Source organism: Pieris brassicae, chromosome 8, assembly GCF_905147105.1.
Source record: "Pieris brassicae chromosome 8, ilPieBrab1.1, whole genome shotgun sequence".
Taxonomy (NCBI): domain Eukaryota; kingdom Metazoa; phylum Arthropoda; class Insecta; order Lepidoptera; family Pieridae; genus Pieris; species Pieris brassicae.
The window spans coordinates 14,161,110-14,186,369 of record NC_059672.1 but is presented as its reverse complement, the minus strand read 5'-3'; the positions used below and the strand labels follow the sequence as shown (position 1 = coordinate 14,186,369).

Below are 25,260 nucleotides of genomic sequence, written 5' to 3'. Positions count from 1 at the left end.
AATTCACTAAAGCGTTGACACTGCATGCTGTTGAACCGACTTAATTGAACTGTTCAAAGTCATCTTTTTACTAAACGACCGCGACACTACCACGTACGACCTATTTTCTCTATATCTACAGTAGGCAATTTTTGAGGAAAGAAAAATTAAACAATGTCAATACTAGAGCAACCTAATTTATATATCTTTTTAGAACGAAATTTCGTTTCGGATCTCTAGCAGTAGTTACTCAACCTGAGAAACCTAAGTACAATATGAAAGTGTCGTAATCGTATCGCTTAAATTTTTACTGGGCCTTTCCAAGATAGGTTCATAAAAAACGTGAAACGCAGTGAACCTTGTTATACGTGAAATTTTTACGACGTTGTAACTTATTATCGGGAAAATTACTTTGTTACCCACACGCTGATAGCAGTTGAATAGAGTACCTATAAAGATATTAGTTCTAGCGATGCCATTCTTAAACATGCATAAATCCTGAATTTGTAAAAAAATTGTTTTCATACTATAACGTTTTCATTAGTTAACTAATATATATATAATAAGTACAGCTATAAGTATTATTCAAAATGCCTTTACAAATAACACTGTAGATTCACTCCTTAAAATTACAATTCAGAATTCGTTAATTTAAAGATAAAAGAGCTGATTAAATTATATCTGAACTTTGCTTAAGCTTCAAAGTCTATACGTAGGTGTAGTCATAGATGAATACGAAAAGAATCTTCTGGGTGTTCCATTTCATAATTGGTTCAGACGAGAACCAAGTGTAAAAATAATTTTAATTCAAAAAGTAGCTGTATGTATAAACATTTGTCATGTAAAGCAAGGTGTAATGGTTGCAGCTTCTTACATTATCCTAAAATAAATAGGTGGTCGAATAAAAACAGTGGCGAAGTTTCTTGCCAGTTATTCTTGTTGATTTGACAATTGACAGTAAATGTAAACTTAGAGGAGATTTAAAAAGTTTTAACTTTAAAATAAGTAATAAATAAATATATTTCAATCTATCGGACCCGACAGACGTTGTCCTGTCTTAACTATGAATATTGATTTCAAATTTTTATAATTAACTAAAAATGCTTTATGATAAACAACATTCTTTGTTTTTCTAGCGCGTATATAAATAGTGTTGTTGGTATTCCGACATTGGCGACAGGCGATATACATATAACTGGCCATGTAAAAAACATGGATTTTTAAGATTTATGCCACAAACAATTAGTGACTTATTTTATATTAACTCTAATCGAAGCATTTTTTTAAAAGATTTTTTTTTTTACATCCTCATCCAAAGTTCGAATTGTAAAAGTGAATTGCATAGTTAGATGCACTGAAAAACAATCTGATATCGTAACAGAAGTCATTATTACTTAATATGGTGGTTAAATATTCTTAAATTTTCAACAAACACAACAAAAAAATAATTAGCAAAATCGGTCTAGCCGTGCACGCGTGATGCCGTAACCAAGGGAAATATGGGTTCATTTTTATATATATAGATTTCACTACAGTTTCCGGTATAGTGCCTGATAATACGGCAAAAAGTTAACCGCGAAGGAAAATTTTGACAAATGACACAAATATCAATTGAGACAATTGATAACTTTGTGAAATTATGTACTTAATTTTTATTGACAATGATATCTACTAATGACTTTTCTTAAGTGTACATTTTAATTACTTACATCAAATTTCTAATTAGATTTTCGTTTGATAAAATTTATGTTGTCGTGAAAAAGTAATGTTTGCGGCCTCGTTGAAGGGAATTTTAATCACCTGTCTGTTGAGGTCGTTACACTTATGATCTTTAAGACTTACGCGAAAATTTAGGCGGGAATTTTTCACGGATCATGGGTATCCTTTAAAATTTAATAACATCGAATAGCTTTAATTATTAAATGTATCTATTGCTAAATATATATATATATATATATGTATTCTATCCCAATAATATTATATATAATTAAAATACAATATAATTATTGCGGAACTGTGCTATCAGTGCTAAAGAGGTGCAAATACTCAATACATACTCAGTTTATACGTACTGTTGCGAAGAGAAGTTGACTGATATTTTACTCGATTTTACCACAAGTTCATTCGAGCCATTTCAAGCCATTAACATTAAAGTGATAAAGTACTGTGTGAAGTGCGCGTAATTGAAGTAATTTGTGACAAAATTTTGTGTGTCGTAATTAGTGTATTACTGCGCGTGATTTGCGTTTTTTGGTGTACTTAAATTCCTCGTTGATTTATTAAAAAATAAACACTTGAAGAGATCTTTGACGTTTTCTATCCGTATCTCGTAATAATAGTAATGTTTGCCAGTGTGAGATCAACAATTTAAGAAAACAGTATATTGTTGTTGTCATAAAAATACAAAAAAGTCTCTTTACTAAATTGAATGCACTGTAACATTTTCTTCTTTAAGATATGTCTTATCGCCTCTATGTAAACTATTCATTTTTGCATTGCATGACTGTCATAAATACTAGTCTGTACGTACAAATTTAACAACCGTTATAGAAAATAAAATATATAAGTATATTAATAGATAATACTTATATTAAGCAATCTCAATTTAGAAAAAGATCCCTACATGGATAAAACTGAATAAATCCCTTAAACTCGGTTGAATGCCCGAATTGAAAACAATGTATAACTCAATCTATGTGCCTGAGTAAATATCCTTCAAACAATATCTTACAAAATTATACGACAAGCCTTGTTCAATCCTTTACCCCAGTTACCGGTCAAAAGCTGATTTCTGGAGTGTAAACATTTTTGGGGTACGGTTGACCCATTTTGAAAGTGGCCAATAACCCCTGATATACGATATTCCGTCAAGTGGGTGGGTTTCTTGACGTCTACACATTTTATTAAAGGACCAAACTGCGTATAATCTTGATGTATTATTGAAATATATCAATTTATAAGGGCATTTCAATTCACGAAAGTTAGGAAAACAAAAGCTAATCCAAATAAAATGGTAACACTTTATTATATTTAGGCACTCACCGTCATTAAAATGTGATACTGGTCTAGTTGACATCCAAAATTTGTTCGCATATCTTGTCTGTTTTCTCTTGTTAATTAAATTAATTAAGTCCTACACAACCATATCCATCCATCTAATTATACAAAAAAATGTGTGCGTGTACTAGTGTAAGAAGTGAAATTTCTTTATGACCTTATTTTTCGAAAAATGATCTACTATATACAACTTTACAGAAATTGGTTAAATAAAGTTTAACAAAAAGCTTTTATTGTCATAGACATGAATACAAATAACACAATTATTTCATTTTACCTTATTACTATTAAGATTATTACAGAATTTCATTAATTGTTTATACATACATACATATTTTTGTTATTAATGGCTTCGATTCTCTTCGAATCAACCATGGTAGGGACAAGAAAAAGATGGCGCTTAACGGAAAAATGTGACGCGTAACCGAAAAACGTGACGGTATTTTTTTTCCAACGCCGATAAAAAAGTTTCACTTCAAATATTAGTAGGCGAACAGGCTACGTTGCGTTGCCCAACATTCGTACAAATTACGGCTACAGTATGCGATATATGCAATGCGATTCAATAACCATAAAGGCATATTCGTGTATAAAAACTAATATTTAAATTTTTTTTCAGGTTGATGAAAACGCCAGCGGTTTTGATAAATACTATTTAAGTGTTATTGTTGTTAAAAGGAAAATATACTCGATGTTTGCTGAGATTGGTTTTTCTTATACCTTATAGATTTTACACATATTATTATGTATGCTCTCTTTGAGATAGCTCGAAAGTTAGATACAGGCTTAGATACGTTTGGATAAATGTTGTTTTATTAATTGAAATTTTCTTAAATTATTGGCGTCTTCATTGGTTGTAATTATACAATTGTAAGTTGCTCTGACTCTAAACAATTTTGCTACAACATCAAAACGACATCTCTTGAGTAAAATAGAAAATAATTGGAATATGGAGAATAGTATGAGTTTTTGTTAGACCTATGTGTACCTATAATATAGTTCTCTTCCACGTTCCTTTTGTTCGTTTGACAATAATTCATTATAATGGGTAAGATTTTTGTATTGAAATAAATCATAATTGTTTGCACTAAAACGGAGTCTGTCAAAAGGGCGTCCCCTGCCGTGACGAAGATTGCGAAGTGTTGCAAGGTTCCAGATGGCTGACTGACACTGACACTACTATACGTGGGTTAAATAATATTTTTTTTATAACAACAGCCACATTTTGGACTGAACGTGGCAGGTGTGACGGCACACAATTATAAAAGGTGAGAATAACTCTCTGCAGTTGTAATTATCACCGCTGTGGTAGGTATACAGATAAAGTTTATGGCTTGAAAGGTTACCCCGAGGTTTTTAGTATTTTATACTGGCCACCATACGTGTATATGTCCAATTTTTTCCGATTCATTTGGGTATTTCATATTTTTGGACCAAAGTAATAACTTTTGATCCCATATATCGATCCAGAAAGCGCCGATACTTTACGACGTAATAAATATCATATTCGTGTCAATTAGCCTCAATGGGTCGGAATTGCGAAATATTTTATTTCATATTCATAAGTTATGACCAGATGCATTTGCAATATATTTAAAATCGATTTTATGAACATCCGATTGCAGCTTTGAAGTTCGACTGAAATATACTAAGGTATGCTACTTCTGTATCAATTAATTATTGTGTTTGTAAATACTTTCGTACACTTACTACAGGTGACGGCGATTTTGTTGGTTCATACGTGAGTTATGTAGCCTAACTTTAGTTAAGGTACATATAAATATTTTAGTTAATAATTAGAAACTTAAACTAAATGTAAACAATCATCGTACACTTGAAGCCAATATTGAGCCCTTTAGTTTTTACCACACTCATAAATTGCATTTTAACATTCTTGTTTCTCATAATGTCCATTAACATAAGTGTCATTTAGATTTGTAAACACTTAGATAAGCGAAGCCCTTAGTTAACCAACAACCGCCACCGAACATAATTCCTAAACAAATTTTATTTATTTGGTATAATAATATTATTACATTTTAAGAACCTCCTTGGAGACAGCTTTCCATTGCATACTGTGAGACAATCGACAACTTAATAATTTCCGCATTTGAAAGTAGCAGATAGAAGTACACATTATTTTAATAAACCGGAAGTTCATATACAATTAAGTAGTAGGTACGCCCAGCTTTGGTGAGTATCAGAGTTATAACCTCAATTGATAAGGTTATTCATTCTTTTGTTGTGTAGAAGGTTCGACCTTAAATATTAACAGAGAGTAAATGTATCTTTAAGGTAAGTACATATATATATCAGTATCAAACAATACTATCAATATAATATATTTATTTACGAAACCATTACATACATAGGTACATTGTAGATACTTTAAAAAAGACAACTCGCTTTCGTTTCACGTTAAGATTTTGAATAGTTGTCTACAACTACTGAGCTTCCAGATGTATTATTCTATAACACTTAATTAATTGTTCCAGATCTCTCATATGCTCCAATCTCTATATTAGAACCATTACAGATTTCTCGGTAACATGCGGGGCTAGCTGGAGGGGAGTGGTAGCGTTCGGTAGATGACGAGAGCGGATTTTTTAATCACAATGTCAATGGCGCGTTGAGTGAAGCGTTGAATTGGAGCTTGGGTCTTTTAATCGCTTTGAAATCCGTTTCAATGTTTAAATGATGCCTCTAGCATTCATTGAATTAAGTCGTGGTTAGGACAGTTCAGAGCGACGGGATGTTTACTAAATCATTCAAATCACCCGTGAAATAGACCTGTGCGATCGATTGAAACCATCGACCGCGTCACCGCTGCGGTCGCGGAGCATCCACGATCATCAGTTAGAAAACATGCTGCCTCTTTGAGTCTCCACCGACTGCCACCACAGACTTGTAGTTTTCAACGAATTTTGCCCATACATCCTTATAAGATCCAATTAAAAACTACAACCATCGAAAATGGGATGGATAATGTTTATTTTAGTGATGAGTCACTCTTTCACCTTGTAGAGTACGTCAATTGTCAAATTTCTGTTATTGGTCATCAAACAATTCAAACCAAAAATATCAGAAACCATTACACAGCCCCAAAGTATGGTGTGCAATATTGGCGAAGAAAATCTTCGCGCCATTTTTCAACGAGTATGACCGAGGTGCGGTGACGAACGAGTGGTATATTGACATGATTAATTTTTTATGTACCACAGCTGCAAGAAGAGGATATAGACAAGTCAGGTGTATGATTTCAGCAAGATGGGATTATAGCTCACACAGCTAGGGTTTCCATACACACACTAAATGCGTTGTTTCCGGGAAAAATCATAAGCCGCTTTGGAGATATATTGTAGCCACCCACATCTCCCGACTTAACCCTTAGCTGACTTTTTATGGGATATCTCAAAACAAGAGTTTATGATTTTGAGCAGTTGAAGACTAAAACTGACTACGGCGTGACTATGCAAATTCTCTAGTGTGCTTTGAAGAGTGCATTCACCGTGACCGGTGTAATGTGTAATATTCCGTGCATAAAATATGCACTAATTATAATTTACTGCTATTAAAATATTTCAAATACAATTTTTTTTTACAACTATTTAAAGTTTAAAATCGGCGCTGAGCTACCGTATACCATGGTTAAAAAAATACATATGTACTTATAAAATATTAATAAATATTTTAGTTATTTTTTATTATAGTCTAATAGTTTTATAATAATTTTTGTTAAACTTAAGCTGTAAATAAATAAATTATTTGTTCAATAGTAATACTTTTCCCAAATCATCACAACAGCTAAATATATAAATAAGTGCACTAAAAAGCAACTGAATGAAGCGAAAAAGGGACGCACAGATTTCATTTTCCTGGATTCACACCTGCCCCATGCCTATATCAATAGATAGGCGGGGCGTATCGGCGAGGTATCGATCTCTTCGATAGAATTCCTCTAGAGTCATGAAATCCTGGTGCTTTCCAATACATTCTCGTTATTGGTGATCACCAATACTTTTTTACTTCTAACATTCACTTAAGTTGAGTTAATTCACCCCACCCACAAATTGATGATTGATGGGTGTTTGGAAATTTTATTTTCATAGACACTAGAAGACATGATTAATATGAAAAATTTTTAAATATATATATACGTGAATCTAATTAATAAAAATAAATAATTTTACAGTTTATATCCACATACATATATTTATATCCATATGCAAAACCGAGGTAAGCTGACCTTTAAAGTCAATATCAATAAAGTCACGGATTTTTTGTTCACGTTATTAATTATTAATTAATCTTACTAAGAGGATCTAATCATCGCAACATCTTTAGTACTTATACGGCCCTAGTTGCTACGAAGAAGTTTGTCTCCGAATTTCTCACGCTCCGCTCCAATCCATTTTAAAAATATTTTACTTCAATATAAAAACAACTCTATGTTCTAAGCAAGATGATCAAAAAGATCTTGGCTTAAATATTTTCTCACGAGATTTTTATTCCTGCATTCGATTTCTTTTCTAACTAGTAACGAAGGAGAACTCTATCCTCTACGGTATAAGTGTTGGAATGAAAGGGACATATTATCCCGTTTCGGTCTCTGTCTAGTTCATTGACCAAGCAAAAGCATATCGCACGCCTATCAGCGTCATATCGGAATGCGGATGCTCTAAACTCCTATTTTCCTAGTCGTTGTGGGGGCTCGAAATCATTGGAATGCTTTTTTGCATTTTTTAGTAACCAATCTTTTTTGACAGTAAAATTATTTGAAAGAAAGTGTGTTAGTTAGAAAGTTAATAATAATAGTAATAGTAATAATAGCTTGAATCCGGTTAAAAAAATGTTTTCTTTCAATGTGTAAAGCTATGTTAACCAAAGACAATAAAATTATTTGATTTAGACTACAGTTTTTTTTGAAACGGCGCAGTTGGTCAGTTAAGTCCCAAGGACATCCACCATCCATCCATCCATCCATCCACCTCTACTAATCAATTAATTTCTTGAAAAATTAACTCAATCATAAACAATTTTAGCAATCTCATTTATTATCAACATTATCAATTACTTTTAAATGTGGATGTAAATAAGCATGTTACGTTTATGCTAAACACTTTAAAAATACATATTATTAAATAAAAACATTTTAAAATTATTCTCGTATGGTAATAATGTCGAGTACTCAAAACTCGAGGCTCTCAATTTCAATAGGTATATATCAAACATTTTAAGCCGAAGATGTTTTTTTATGTTAAGTTTTGTGAATCCTAATTATATTATTATCCTATGAATAGTCAAATTTATATTTTAGCGGCTTACCATTCTAACCATAAATATTTAAGAAAACTACCATATTATCTCTATTTATATATATATATATATATATATATATACTATGAATCTATCTATCTATCTATATGTTATTCTTATAAGACTTATGTGTTAAATTTGAATGATGAAACCTTTGGTTGCGTATTTTGATTGAAAATATCTCTGCTTAATTGGGTTTAGGCACATAACAAGCTGCTGTTAATTAAAATTGCATAAAGTAATAAATAGTAAGTATAGATGAGTACACGTAATGGTAGTTACGAGTTATGTAGTGATCAAATAATGAAATAAAAAATTGAACAAGAGCTCTGAATCATATTTTACGCCGTATTAGGATGGATAAAAATTGATTAATTAATAAAAAGTCAACCATAAAGATGCGTCAATTATGACCAGTGTCAAGATGCCATTTTTAATTAAATGGTTAATGAAAGTTCATAAAAGAAAATTATAATTTTGTTATCGAATAAATCAAATTATTCCCAAACGCAAAGTTCCCATCGCAACAACAGGACGTTGGCATCGCGTCGATATTGGTTGGGGATGGATGATATCGGCAATCATCAATAATAGACAACCGATTGGAAAGTACCAGGGATACATGGACCCGGAAGAGCGCTTCCGATCAATATTCAATAGGTTCACACAGGGACAGGTGCATCTCACGCACACATCGATGCGTTTCCATAAATTGGGAATCGGGAGGGACTCCACGTGTATCGTAAACCAGTTGTACGAAGTACCCTCTTTGGCGGTCTTGCAGTAGTATTATATCGTTATATAAATAATAACATCATGTTGTATAATAAATAAGTATTTCTGAAAATGTAATTCTATAATGGTGGCTGTATTTATAACTAAAATTTTGGCTAAAATTGCTAAAGTGAACAATGAAACTCAATTTACGACATATACTGATCTTTATATATTTTTTAGATAATGGTGGTATACAAATTTATAATTTTATATCTTATCATAATTGAATTAGCTGTTATATATTAATTAAGATACAGAAGTCCGATCAAAACAATAAAAAGGCGAGGCAAGGTAAAGTTGAAGAACCAATCAACATCGTTAATTAAAAACCAGTGAAGTCTACTACTGCTTTTATATAACCCATTAATTGAATGTTTTGCTTTTTCAATGATTACATCTAATTTAGAGTAAGAAGGCACGCGGGAGTCAATAAAGGTCTACGCACTTCTAATGGCTGACTTTTAAAGCCAAAGACTTGCCGTCGTTTTCCCGCGTCGCACAATATAATAAACACACTATTATTCTAGTCTATCGAGACATTAGTTTTTGCTGGATCTAGTAGATTTTCATTACAAGGTTTGTGAATTTTAAACATAATAGTTTATCGATAGTGGACCATGCCATTTGTGTGACAGAAATTCGATGGCAGAAGTCACACAATAACAGTAATAAAACTTGTTTAAACATATATCTTATTCTTTAGGTTACAACAAAAAGATTAAACTACGTACCAGTGTTTGGTTATATTTATTTTTATCGGAACGGACGGAAATGTTACGTTCCATGCATTATTTTATTGCAATTTGCAAATTATTCTTAGAGTAGTCTTGGAAATTATTTTTCTACAACATTTAAAACATTGAATAATAATAGTATTGTCTTTTGTTAACATAGCTTTTACACATTAAGACAACACTTTTTAAACAGATTGAAGCTATGTAATTATTATTATAAACTTATAATCATTTAATTTAATGATAATATATATTATCGCGTGCTTTACAGCGTGCGTGGTCATCGTGACCGTCGGAAAAAATTAAATTTAAAATTATGTAAATAATTATAAGTTTATAATAATAATTACATAGCTTCAATCCGTTTAAAAAGTGTTTTCTTAACATTGAATAAATTTGAGCCGCTCAAACGCCGACATCTATGTCACCTGACACGTCCCTTGTTGGCTTGTTTACTGTAGGCATATCAGTGTTTTCATACACATTTTAAACTATAATTGCTATGCAGATTATGGAAGAAGCTAAAAAACCTCACAAATATTGTACGGTACGATAAAGAACACTATTAGAAATATACCAAATAACGTGTACATTCCTTATTCCGTGAGATGCTCAAGTAGATAGATAAACATTTTTGTTCGATATGAGAAGGGATAGTTTCTCCAATATCATGCTTATATTGTTATGAAGTATTAGAAGTAAGTTTTACATTAAATACTAAGCAGTAAAAAATCAGCTTATATATCTCATAGTTTACAAAAAAGTTCAAACTTGTTCAAAATATCTTCCTATATAATATTATGATAATCAAAGGACCAAACCAGTTTTAGTCTTCGTCCGAGTTTAAGTAAATCGATATTTGAAGTGAAAATTGGAAACAACTAAATTTTGCCAAACTATTTTTCTTACAGTCTTAAATGGATTCATTTCGACCGATAGTGACGCGTTTTGTAAGTTTGGTCTTTCCTTATTTTAAAACTTTTTTAAATATTTTACTACTACTACTACTACTTACAAATAAATAATCAATCAATAATAAATAAATTACTATTTAAAAAAAGATTGCAGAAAAAAATATTTGAGACAAATTAAGGTTTATTTATAACAAAATTTGCAAATGCAACGTTAATTGAATTAAATTTTTGCAACAAATTTTAACATTTCTGAACAAAACAGTAAAATTTTCTCACGGTTTTGTGTTTCCTCGTTTTGAGTAAAAATTTCCCCGCGCCATGGCTTTCTTGACAAGGGCGACATAAGTTGCGAGGTGTATCGTAGCACTGAATAGGTACCGTTCATATAAACTGTCAAGTTATCGTTGCTATGGTAACTAATTCAAAACAATGTTACGCTGCGACATAAAAAAATGAAAAACTAGGTAATAAATGTTATGGTAGAAATTAGAAAGTAATTTTAGTAAATAGTAGTGGTATAAAATTATATTAATAAACTGCTATTTAATTAAATAGCAGTTTATTCCAGTTAATAAGACTATAGCCGAACTCGTGGTCGTATAGAAGGCGTGTTTCCAAAAATATGCGCAGTACGTCAATGCGCAACTAAGTTACACTTAAACTTTGCATTCTTACCTCTAAACTTTCTTTATCTCCTGGTCCATATTGTTTTGGTTTTGAGAATGTTAGGGTCATGCACAATAAAAATATTAAGAACAACCAACCACAGAGGGTGGTTTGTTGGTTCTTCTTTACAAACTCCAACCTATTTATTTATTTCAAAAATAAAACTCACATCACCTAGTCGGGGACTTTTATTTGTATCTGTCCAACCCAAAATCTACTTTTCCCGGGTAGGCATCATCGTGGATTTTTGTCGAATTTTTATAGCAAATTTTCTGATAAAAAAAAAACTTTTTTGAAACCAATCAGCTTTTTTTGTATTCTATAACAAATGCATACAGAATGGGATCTTGAAGGATTTTTATTACATATTATTAATATTCAACGTAATGGTGACGTCAGAGGTACCAGGAATGAATCATATAAAAATTTAAAAACAATATACCGGGAAATCATAAACTTGAAAGAGTTCTTACAATGACTTAAAGTAATAATTAAATACAAACCTATTAATATCGCATCGTTTTATATAATCGGTAATATTATTAAAGATTTTCTGTTAATTTGACTATCCCGAGAGCACATCTTAGTCTGATAGAATTAAAAACAATTATCTTGTTTAAAACGTATTTGTTTACATAAGAGAGATACTTATAGCTAAGAGAATCTGAATATTTGGAAATCGTGTATATATCCACTAGGCCAACACTGCTCGATAATAACAAATAGCAATAGTTAATAATAAATTCCGTAGCACTTTTCGAACACATTGAAATAGCTTTAAGCCCGTTGGGAACCTGGTACTTAGTGTTTTTTTTTACCCCTTTGTTTGATCACCAACTTGACTGACTCCTGTGCTCACACATTCAAATCGAAATATTTATTTATTTATACATGTTTTGTCCTTTTTTATATTATAAAAAAAATGTAAATGGTTTTCCTTGAACTGATAAAAAAATAGGGCAAGCCATTTCATTATACGATAAAGTATGAAACTAGGTAAACTAGAACCATGAATGAAGTCACGGTCTTGTCTGACATGGACAAATATGCACTTTGAACATAATTAATCGATTCGTAGAAGGTTCTACGATGTTGCGCTTTTCCACTAGCTACGGGAATATTTTAAAGCCACGTCGTAGCAATGTTTTCTTAAATAAAATACGTTTATAATTGTTCTGAAACGTCTTTCTTATTTCTAACATTTTAGAGTCTAAACTCTAAGGGTAATTTTTTTTATAAATGAAAAAAAAAGTAGATATTATTACCATATTTGTTATGACTGACTTGGACTTGCTCAGGCTCAGGAAATTCAGGCTATTTGCTTTTTATCAACAAGCTAAGTCTATTATACATTAAATGTCTCTGCAGGAAGACATCAACAAGCAAAACATTACTATCTATCCTAACTAAAGACTAATTTACTAAATAAATGTTAAGTACCTAAAATATTTCGTAAAAGTCCATTGGAGACATGCTGAATTGAAGTGATATTAGCACATTGTTAGCCACTGCCAATCAGATGCCCACGACTATCTCAAGGACACAAACCATTATTGACGGGAACATAAACACCAGAGTACTAGGAAATCTTTAAGTACCTAATTCATTCTTAATGATATAATAGTACAAATAAGATTAAGCTTAGAACTGGATAAAACATATTTAAGGAAATAATTTTGACCGGAAAATTATTAAAACATTTCTGTATGATTTTTCCAAAAAATGCTCTGATCTTTAGATTTCCTTGTTTACAGGAAATATCGTAAATCTCGAAATATGTTGCAAATAAATGTTATTTAAAGCAAATTTTAAGTTCGAACTGAAAAAATGTTATAATATGTCAATTGTTATGAAAGATTTTAATGAAATCTTTTCCCATGATCCTTTTGGTATCAGTGTAATCTAGAGTCAGCAAAATATTTGACCTCTCTTAAATACATAGAAGCTTTGTCAATAATGACGCAGGCTTTACGTAAACAGTCGAATATACGCTTAGTTTGTTATATGAAGGCACGTGAACAATGTATGAATGGAAAATTACCAATCTATACAAATTATGTTACGATATTCACACATATTAGGGCCTTACTATATATTCATGCTGAGCTTTTTATCTACATTATAAGTTATTTGTTGGAAACCGAAACTAACAGCGTTTCTATAGATCAGTGGGATGTTTTGGGTGCGGGTCGTTACGATCTGGCGAGAATTTTGTGTAACACTGAAAATGTTTAGAACAACGTTGCTAATGAAAACTTTTTGAATTTCAATTTTAGAACTCTTTGGTAACCTAATTATTATATTATATTCATTTGTTTTTGTGAATTGGCGGCAAATCTAAAACTCGTTACACGTGAAAATTAAATTAACGCGAACCGCTAAAATTTTCGGTCAGTGATTTATTATGACTTTCGTTGTGGGCTTACTCAACAACAAAGCTATGATAGGCTGCGATTAGCATTTCTTAATAAACCCATCTCCCATCCCAAGCCCCATCTCGTGCCACTGATGATCGGCGTGCGGAACGTCCTTTAACAGCGACTACTGAAGATAACATCAGAATCAGAATCAGAATATCTTCTTTGAGAGTGACGTATCAGCACGGGTCATCAGATACGGCATTGGTATGAGTCAAGTTCAAAAAATATTACACGAAAATTTAGGCGTCAGGAAGCTTTGTACCAGATGGATTTCCCATACTTTCACCGACGACCAGAACACCTTCGCATGGATTAGTGAATATTTGACTATGGCAGGTGTCGAGATAATGAGTCATCCGCCATACATTCATTTATTCCCAAGAACTAAAGATAAAATTCGAGGTATTCACTTTACGAGCCCTGAAGATGCGGTGAAAGCGTTCGAAAATGCCATAGAAGGGACCCCTAAGAAATAATGGGCCCACTGCCACTTTCTCAGTGGTTCCATTTAATGCGACGATGTGTAAAGAGGAACGGACTTCGAAAAACAATAAAAGTATTGGCAACTTTCTACATTAAGCTGTTTTTCATTTTTGAAACATTTTCAGTGTTACCTACGAAACATAGGTACGAAACCTGAGTAAGAGTTCATCTTTAAACTAAGATTTTCCTTGATTTCTAAGGCTCATCGGCATATGTAGGCTTTCCAGTTTTCAATGTAGGCGCAGGCCTTTATCTGTTTTTACTTAGGTTTTCTATTCAAGGTTCAATAACTAGGTACGGGGCTCTGCTTTTTATTATTTTTTATTGAGAATGGAATCTCGCTGTTGGCCTTAAGGGCCTTTACAGCTCAGCTCGGGCTGTTTTGGCGAGCGTAGCTCGGCCAGAATGGCTTGTTTTCCCGCGGCTAGCGCAAGGGCGTCTCCTGTGAGACTCGAACCTCGGCTTGGGCCGTCGCGGGGTGGTCAATCGCCTGAAGGGCAGGACGGAAGCTCACTGGAGTGAGCGAAGTACGAAGTAAAGGTCCTCGCCTTCCCCGGTGAAGGCGGTTTTTTACCCTAATCTGTGTATTTTTATTTTTATTATTATTGGCCGCGCGGGCTGCTTTTAATTTATCGTTTGCTACGGTAATTGGATCATCCGGATCCGTTAGTATGTGTCGGGGCCTCCTACGAGCCCTTTTTGTCGGGAAGGGGTAATAGTTGATGCTATTACGCACCAGCGGATTGGGATGGTGTTTAGCCTTGTCAAAGTGGCGTGTGGACGCCAACTTCATCCATTGGGCTATGGTAGGGAGCTACGGGGCTCTGCCTATCTCCCTACCCTATATATATATACCTACGCTAACTGGTACCCATATGCAAAAATTGCGTTTTTAATTGGAGATATTATCTATATAAAGATGCTCATGATTTGTGTACCGTGATTTCGCGGGCTACTCGATTGTGGGGAAGTTGGATGGATGGATCTGGTTAGCGCTGCGCCTGATTTGTAATTTCCCATTCCTTATACACGTATATATAATTCGTTACTTATTCAAAGTGTGATGTTTGGGTTCATAAATAAAATAAAATAATTGTTTTTGATGAGGTCGAGTCATGAAAAAGGTTGAAATTCTGGTGTAGATAAGATGCGCCTAAAATAAACCTTTTAGCAAACTATAAAAGAAAACTTAGTAAGGAGTATGAACACTGTTTTGTACGATATAGGAGTTTCAAAAAAATGTTGGTATAAAACATATATATTCCCCACACAAACTAATTATTTATTTGGGAGTTTTTATGATTCTTAGTTAATTGTGCGACACACCTACTTAATTTACTTTCGGCCGCATTTTCCGTATAAACAAAGACTTCAATACTTAGGTGTTTCAATGTAGCTCCTTAAAGGCAACTTAACCAAAGTAGATTTTATATAGGCTGGCAACGCAATGGCTATTCTCTCGGTTGTGCCCGTTGGATCATTTAAAATCAGCCCAGCTATGCAATTTACAAAGTTTTTAAAAATTCATTCGAAAGCAAAACATATATGTAATAATTATTATACTGTGATTCAAGATAATAAACCTCTGTATGGGTTATATATATATCTCAATAGTTATTTGTGATATCAAAATAAATTCATTTGAATTACTTATTAAATTTATATTTATCGAAAATAATCTTAATATTAAACCCATACCTTATTTTATATAAGCAATCACGTGTATCTTAAAGCACATTTTGGTAGTCCGCTTATTTATTACGTGACTGAATCGTCCGCACATTTGGCTATTTGAGTAAACTATTAAAGGAGGCTTAGTTAGACGCGCGTTTTCACACAACTAAAATTAGATCAATAATAAAAGGTTTCTTGGTTAACTTTTTACTGCTTGTGTTTTACTTACTACAAATTTTTGGTATTTTGGTACAATTTTTAATTTTTTTTACTTTGTAACGTGTTCTGTTGTCTGTACTTAAAAAATGCGAATGGAACGGTTTTTATAATCATATTATCAAGTGCTTTTTCGTTACTTTGTAAAATAAATCTAAAGGAATTTTCGTTCTTATGTCGACCTCAGTTAATTAAAAAAAAATTCTGTATACTTACAATCGTGTAAATTACGTGAAGTAAATTCTGGTAATTATTTATTTATTTTTGACGATTTCATTAAAATCGATGTACACGGCCGAAAATTGAAGGCAAGAATTTTACTTTTTAAAATTAAATTACAGATACAAATATAAAAACAAGTTTTTCCTACTCTCACTAAAGTCCTTGAATCCTTCTGGGCGAGCATTTCACGATATTTTTAACAACGTTTTGAGGATAATAATTGCGATTAAGGGATTACATTCCCACTGGATGAAATAGATTCTTCCTTAAGAGGAGAAGAAGTTAGCTTGTGGACGGTCACGTTTATAGATGATTTTATTCACCCCAAGTTTAGGCATTTTTTATAATTTTACAACGCAACAAAAAATATCTGTATAACGGACATTGATACATTGCATTTACAGTTTGGATCAATTGTTGGAAGTTGTATTGACAATAAGTGCATTGACATTTCCTTTATCTCCGAATTCCAACATAGTCGCTAATGACATATTGTGAGCGTAATGAAACTAGCAACAAAGGTATATTATTTGTAGCTTATTTATTACGACCACGTATGTACACTCCTTTTTTAAATTGAAAAAAAAAGAATATCATCTCATTAAATGTATGTAATTTAAAAAAGAACTCAGCTCTGTTCTAACTTAATCCTATAAATATTACCTGTAATAAATCCATCGGGATATCCGTATTTGATTAAAAAGGTTTTGTATAATCTTCCGATATAGACGATAATAAAATGTATCAACGTAGTAATTTCCATTTCTGTGTATGAAAACCAAATCATTTGATTAGAATAAATCTTAATGCTTTCATTTCGTATATTGAATGTACAGGTTTCTAGAGGCTGGTAGGTGGATCATTGTGATAAAGATGAATTAAAATCATTTATCATATAGCGAGAGTTCTTTCCAAGAATAGAAATCTCTAAGATCAATGCAAATATCTATATAATGTAATTCATGTGATTAGTCATTCGGTCAGTGGGTCACGAATAACAATAATGTGATATACCATACTTTCTTTTATTGTTAAAAGGATCCGCGTTATAACGATTTGAAGCATAAATTATACTAAATTAAAAAAAAAACTATTTTGTATAGGTTTCTGACCCCTGTTAGTTTATAATCTGAGTTGGTAAATACCAAAGACCAATGATGTATCCACAATTTATAGCTTGTTAATATTACACATACCTTGTTTTCATTTAAGACCTAATAAGATAACATTTTTGGGTTACACGTAAATGTCTTTTTCATGTTCTTTTTTAATTTTTTATATTACAGGCAAACGGGCAAGAGGCTCGTCTGATGGTGTCTGGTCGTCGACGATTAGAATAAATCTTCGTTGAATACGGTCAAGCGGAAGGAGCTGGTACTGGGGAGCTCCCGCCCAGAGGTGAGACCAGTACTCCATGGGGGTCGAACTTGCGCTTTATAGAGTTGCAAGCTGTGACCCGGGGTGATGTACTCTCTCGCCTTGCTGAGCACACCAAGCTTCTTTGAGGCTAATTTGGCCTTTCCTTCCAAATGACCGCGAACTGAACGTCATTCGATATGTCAATACCCCGATGCTAGTTGAGGCTTTAAGGAGAGTTACATCGAAGAGAGGAGTAGCGACAAAGGGAGGTTTTTTTAGCGGAAAACACGCAAACTTCAAGTTTCTTCCGGTTCTCATCGACAACTGCCCGAGAAATACTTGCCCGGCCAGTGTAAAGAGTATCTCAATGCTGTCGTCCGCATAACAATGAAACATTCATTGATATGCAACTTAGTTGCAACATATAATTTATATACAATATATGAATAAACAGGATCGGGGATAGGACAAGGCCTTGTGGGACCCCAGCATTCACGGGCTTAAGGTCAAAACAGGCTCCGTCGATGACGACCTTGATGCTCCGGTCAGCGAGAAAGCTAGAAGCTTCCAGAGCACTGCTCTGTACCACACCCGATTGATGGCTTTCACCTCGTCCAAATACTCGTCCTCGCTGGCAGTACGTCCACCTCGTACTGCCAGCGCCTCGCCCTTGGACTCAATTGCTTCTGCCCACCTATGTGTAAGTATATAAGGAGTACATCAGCTGAGCGACCACGGCGGAAGCCGTACTGATAATCGCTAATCACAAATACAATAAGGCGCATCTTCACTTCACGCCGGTCGTGCCTGCCCATTTCGCTGAAGGCGGAAGGCAACCCCACTAGAAAGGGGTTGACTGATTGCGCTGGTGAAATAACCTCTATCACATGTTATTTCCGCGGGCGATGTGGTCGTCTCGACGCCGAAAAAATATTAAATGCGCAATTGATCACATCAGCAGTAAGCCATTTTTATTATAATTTTAGAGTTAATATCGCTTATAAATATAGTAATGAAACATTATGCAATGTTATAAGCATGATCCATGCACGAAAATTTGACACATACTAAAACAGAAAATCTATCGTCCTATCTACTATTAACAAACAGAATTATATTTTCAACTCTAGTTACCCTTTGCTATCCTGGTATTATGTTTTGGTTTATATTTCTGTTTTATAAACAATTTGTTTAACAATTGAATCGGTTGCAGGCTCAGCATAAACTGACACTCGGCATAACAATGGGAGCCACAAGCTTTTACAATATCCTTCAATTTATGTGATCCTAGTAGCGATGTTTTGGTTTAAAGTCAGGTTCTTTCACAAACATATAAAGGCATTTTTTTAATCGACTGCCGCGCAACATTCTTATTAACTATAAGTGTCATTAATCATCAGCGGCTTTACAAAGTTCAATGGTTTATTAATCTATTATTGTTTTTCGATTTATGGTATGAAAATTTGCTATTTTAGATGCGCTGTGGTGTAAGTAGCAAACAAGGTTCATGGTTTGCGAGAAGGTGAAGGTGAAGGTTAGATTAAAAGACTGCGGATCAAAGAAAATCATGCAAAAACCTCTTTGTTCTGCTCTCAAATACTTCTGCCTTATTACTGATCGGCTTGATTCTCTCTCTCTCTACGTAAAGAGTGATTGTGAAGTGAATTCTACAAAGTGTATTGAGACTGTTCTGAAAAGTTGTTTGAGTTGATTCTTCCTGCCTCGTTTCAACACCGTATGAGCGTATTAATTCCAAATTTCAACAGCACCACCGCTTCACAAGACATGTTATTTTGCGAACTAGGTGTGGAATTTCTGGGAGATACGACCTCCAATTATTAAAAGAATATACTCCTCCCTCAAAGGCCGGTAACACACCCACTAAAATGGGTGTCGTGTCGGCAGAGATGACTGTTATTTTTGGGCGTCCCGTAGGCACGTTTGCCTATTGTATAAATATATTATCGAAAACTTGCCCTCGTCTTCACAAATTAGTTAACGAGGCAATTATTTTAATAGTACAAAATAAATATTGGTACTCCTATTATAAATTAAAAATTATAACGCTGTTCCGAGTCCCACCGTGTAAGTTCACAACGCAACGGTTTTCTCAAAAGATTAAGAATATATATATAATTGGTGTCTTGATAAACTGCATCAGCAGTTTTATCATAATCTTGTTTTTGGTACTTACGTATTTCATAAATAATCACATCACGTATCAACCTTGACGTCAAAAGTTAAAATTCGATTATCCTTATACTGGATAGCGGTTTAATACCGGATTAGGGGAACCCCTAGCACAGTGAACACACGCATGTAAACGCAAACATAAAGTAGTTCCTTAAAGTATTGTTTATAGTCGTATGAACTATACGTAACATCGAATATAATAACTCTAAATGCTTTTATAGAAAAGTTGAACAAAGATTTAAGGAACTAAACTAAAAAACATTTTAATTAATTATGTATTTATATTTTTGTATTATATAGTCAACTTGTTTAATTATATGTTATGTGATACAGTTTTTGCATACCATTTTTAGTAAATAATAATGAGATTATTTATAATAGATAATTATACAAATACTGGCCGAAGCTACTTAAGTTCGTGCTAAAGCCGTCTTTATATGACTCAATGCGTAAAGCTTATTTTGTATGACTTAACAATACTGTTCCTTATTAGGACCTACGACAGTACTAATTCGTGAAATATTTTTATTACAATATTAGATTTTACTTGTTTTATACACAAAATAATAATAGTACAAGTACTCCCTAAACATAGCTTGCAATGGCGTTGCTCAATATTAAGATTTGTTACCACATTATTCCAAGTCGTTAGATGACTTACTGTGTCATTGAAACTCGAATTGGTTATATATATAAATATATAAATATAGTCAATAGCAAAAATGCCATTCAGGTGTGTATGTACAATGTTTTACAGTTTACCCAAACATAACCATCAAGTAATTAAATAATAAATATATATCCACAAAGATACGTGCCACCCGCGAAACAGAATATTTAACCACCGTGGTTTCTTTTTGGTTTTGTTAAATTACAACAAAATTATCTATTTATAATGTTGTGTATATAAACTGTAACAAAAAGTATTAAAATATAAAATAGTATTATATCTAATACCGTCACAAAAGCATATGATGCGACCGTGACAGGACTCGAACCTGCAATCTTCGGATCCGAAGTCCGACGCCTTATCCATTAGGCCACACGGTCTTGTATTAGGATGGCAAAATTGTGAATTTCTAACCCTTATCTTTTGTAGAAATTTCGTTGATAAAAATTTTTTTTTTTTAAGTTTTATTAATCCAAATGGGTCCTATGATTTTTTAAATCCCATGATAACTATCTTGGGTAGTTCATTGGATATATTTAATTATTAATCTACTGTTGGAAACGTTTTTATTTGACGGCTCAATAGACCGAAAGTCATGCCCTTTTAGTGAGATGACAAAAATATAAGTAATGATATATATTCCCTCTTAATTAATAATTTGTCGAAAAACAAGCTGATTGATTGTTATACTGCTGCTTCAGTAAATCTGGCTATGGTTTTAGAGATTCATCTACAGCGTCGTGGGAGAATACAAATTTCACCAATTCAAATATCTATCTGTCCGATGTCCATGGTTCTACCAGTAAACTTTTTTTTGAGCTCGTGTTTGCCATGCACCACCAGTTTTTTACTTAAAAAAAATAACAGGCGGACAACGCACATGGTTTCTTAAAGGCGTCAGACACACCATCAGGAGAGTCCTGCCCGTATGCCATGTCGCATAAATTAACATTTAACTGTCGCATAAATTTTATTAAACTTAGCATAAAAAACTTTATTTATCATCATAACAACAAATGAAATTAAATAAAACATACAACTCCTCTCATGTGCTGAATTCTATGAAAACTAAAACAATACGTACCAGGCAATAAGAAGAATGTTAATACTCACGAAAAGCAATAATTGTAATTGTTATTTTAATAAGTAGTGAGTTTATTAACACTAAACAATGTCAAATTTAAAGTTTACGAAAATATTAAATATTTAAAAAAATCTTACTTGTAAAATCAATAGATAGTTTAGTTTTATTTGCGGGAAAAGTTAGAAAAATGCATAAATAAATATGTAATGAAAAACTTCCCATAACGTCTGTGTCAGATATTTAAAAAAAGTTATAGCTTCGACCGTGACAGGACTCGAACCTGCAATCTTCGGATCCGAAGTCCGACGCCTTATCCATTAGGCCACACGGTCGATATAACCATCTCCGAATTGTTAATATAGGACAAGGATATTATAATAGTACCCTAAAAAGTAAAAAATATAATAAATAAAATTAAATTAAAAAGTCTATTTATGTCATGCAAAGAACAAAGTAAACTTAATACTATTTATTACATATATATTCTTTTAACAAAAGTAAATTATACTAATTATTTTTCCCATTTATTTTTCAAGAACCCATCCACAGGTATCTCGGTTTTGGGTGAGTTGAATCCAGCTCGAGCCAGCCCTTTTTGTAATGTCGTCCGTCCTTCTCGTGAGCGGTCTTCCTCTGTTTTGTTCCCCACCCCACCGGATCACCGTTATGGTCCATCGATCGTCAGTCTTGCTACAGGCCTTGCCCATCACCATTTAAGCTTTAGGGCATAGTTTAGCGCATCAGTAGCTTTAGTAACGCTTTTTATTTTTGAGTGTCTTATTTTATTATTTTTTCTAGTGCTCCGTTCCGCTCCGCTCCGTTCTAGGCCCCTTTGACAAGTTTAGATTTTCTTTTTATCTTCTCTGCATATTTCCAAGTCTGGCAAGTATATGTTATACATGGCAAGTGACAGCTTGGCATGGATTTGGTTTTAAGTATTACTGGCATATTGTTTTTAAAGACTTCAGAACTTGTTCCACGTATGTTAAATTCGTCTTCCAATTTCTAAATAGTTGTTTTCATTATCAAAGCTGATTTATTTTCCTAGGTAAATATACTTGTTTGCATATTTCAGAATTTCTCTATCGACCGATATTGTTTTTCATAAAATTGTCTATGTGAGGTTCATCTCTAGACCTACCACCTTCTTGCTAGCCACATATAATGATTGAATCATAACTAGTAATTGTGATCATCATTCGGATAAAAGCACTAGGTCGTCAGCAAAGCGCAGGAGACTCAGGTATTTACCGTTAATATTAAGGTCGCTTGTGCCTAGGGCACTAATTCTCTAATTATCGACTCTAGCACGGCAATAAGCAGAATAGATGATGTCGGGTCGCCTTGTCTCACACCTCTTTTTATGGGAAAGCTTGGGCCGCCTTTCTCTAGTTTGACTCTGCCCGTGTTGTTACTGTATATACTTACTCTTCAATATTTGTATGTACTCCTTCTCAACCCCTTGCTCTGTTGGTGCTTTCCAGATGCTTGCATGCGAAACGCTATCGAATGATTTTTTGTAGTCGATGTGGGCGATATAAACTCGCTGTCTAGAAACTCTTCCTAAATCCCGCTTGCTCCATTGGTTGATCTGCATCTAATACGATACTTATTCTTTGGTTTATAAGAGATGATAATACCTTGAATAAGCACGGTAGTCAGCTTATTGGTATATAATTAGCAACATCATATGGGTCGCCCTTTTTATAAATTAGTATTATATCTAACTGTGACCATTGTGTCGGTGTTTTAGCAATCTCCAAAATGCGGTTGAACAGTTGAGTTAGCGGTACTGCCAGTAGTGATTGCACTCATTTTATAGGCTCGTCTGTCTCTGAGCCAGAACTTTTGTTTGTTTTTAGTATATTTACTGCTTGCATAACATGTGGTACGGTGGATTTTATACGTCGAGTTAAGATTACGTCGGACTGCTGGATATAATGGCCTATGACGTTTTCGCATAAATCTGCACTGTAGAGTGTTTTATAGAAGTTTATTGGTATTACTATGATATCGTCGCGATTGCTTAGCATTGTTCCTGTACTTTTTAAACCGTCTATACATGTCTTGTATGCCATTAATAACTGAAAAGTATTCAAAGAGCGAAAAATGCTTTTTTTGAACTTCCTGATTGCATTAGATGTTTTTCCAGGGCTTCCGATCTGCACTGTACTTTGTATAGTCGCTTTTTATACGCCTGCTTTAGTCAGCAGGCGCTTGTATAACGCTGATAGTTCGTTTTTCATAGACCTAGTCTTATTCTTGGTACTTTGCAGAAGCTGTCTTCTCTTCAAAAATGCTAAAGTACTAATTTAAAAAAAAATATACTAATTTTTATTTAAAGAATTACTTTGATTATATTTTTGACTTGGTGACCCGGCGGACTTCATACCGCCTAACAGTGAATGTTATGTTATATTACAGATTAGCTGAACTGAAAGTAATACAATTAATACAAAATAAATATTTAGTTAACTACCATCACTGAATTGCAATATTCAAAATTATACTGTGCCTTGATTTGCTGTATACATACTTAAGTAGATTAGTAGACAACCAATATTATTATGACAATGCTTTTTCAGTACTGACCTTATACTTATTTTTTTTAAATACACCATTAGCCGAATTGTGTTGATTAAATTCATTCTGTAATTGGAGGGAAGAGTTTACCGTATCTGTGGGATGAATATAAATAAGTTATATACTTACAATACTATAATAATAATAAAATAATAAATGTTGGGCACACATGATGTATTGGAATTGGTCTTGTTCTTTCGCCAATTTGCCATTTTTTTTAAATAGTTATTTTGCTATTTTAATTTAATTCTTAGACGGTCGAGTTATAAGTGGTCGAACAAACCCGACTTTGTTTCATACATGAAGCTTTTGCAGTTTGCTCATACTATGAACCAACCAGACCATAGAGACTATCGAAGCTATAAATTATTAAACCCGAAATCTGACACAAATTTGATTTGGCCTTAAAACCATAAACTGAAAGAAACGATATATCGTCAGAAAACGAAGTTTCTATTTTTTTACACAAAAGTTCTTGAAATCTTATAAATTCTTGATACAATAATTTTATCTTTTTAACAAAATAAGCTATATTAACGACCGTGACAGGACTCGAACCTGCAATCTTCGGATCCGAAGTCCGACGCCTTATCCATTAGGCCACACGGTCGATGAGCAGTGTGACGAAAAAGGACATGAGATTTTCACTAGCTAGAAGCCTCCTGATTCACAATGTGACGTAATGCATGACGTCATGGATGTCGACAAGGTTATTCGCCTAGCGACCTCACCACGCGCAAGCACCGCAGAACATCAATGATAGTACATTATCACACCCTACAACTTCCTATTGTCCTGGTAATAAAAATATTGTTTCTTTGTTGTTATTCAATAAGATTTTTTACCGACGATGTTTAGAATAAATATTCCATAAATAATTAATTAAAATGTTCGTTCTGTTTGTTACAAACAA

The 25,260-nt window shown here is 33.3% G+C and overlaps 3 non-coding genes across 3 annotated transcripts; all 3 read right to left on the bottom strand.

Moving 5' to 3' along the window:
- Positions 1–20,987: 20,987 nt before the first annotated feature.
- On the bottom strand, positions 20,988–21,060 carry Trnar-ucg. The gene has a single exon. It is a non-coding gene; the product is annotated as a tRNA-Arg (tRNA).
- Positions 21,061–22,023: 963 nt separating this feature from the next.
- Trnar-ucg lies at positions 22,024–22,096 on the bottom strand. The gene has a single exon. It is a non-coding gene; the product is annotated as a tRNA-Arg (tRNA).
- Positions 22,097–24,884: 2,788 nt separating this feature from the next.
- On the bottom strand, positions 24,885–24,957 carry Trnar-ucg. The gene has a single exon. It is a non-coding gene; the product is annotated as a tRNA-Arg (tRNA).
- Between the last annotated feature and the right edge of the window lie 303 nt (positions 24,958–25,260).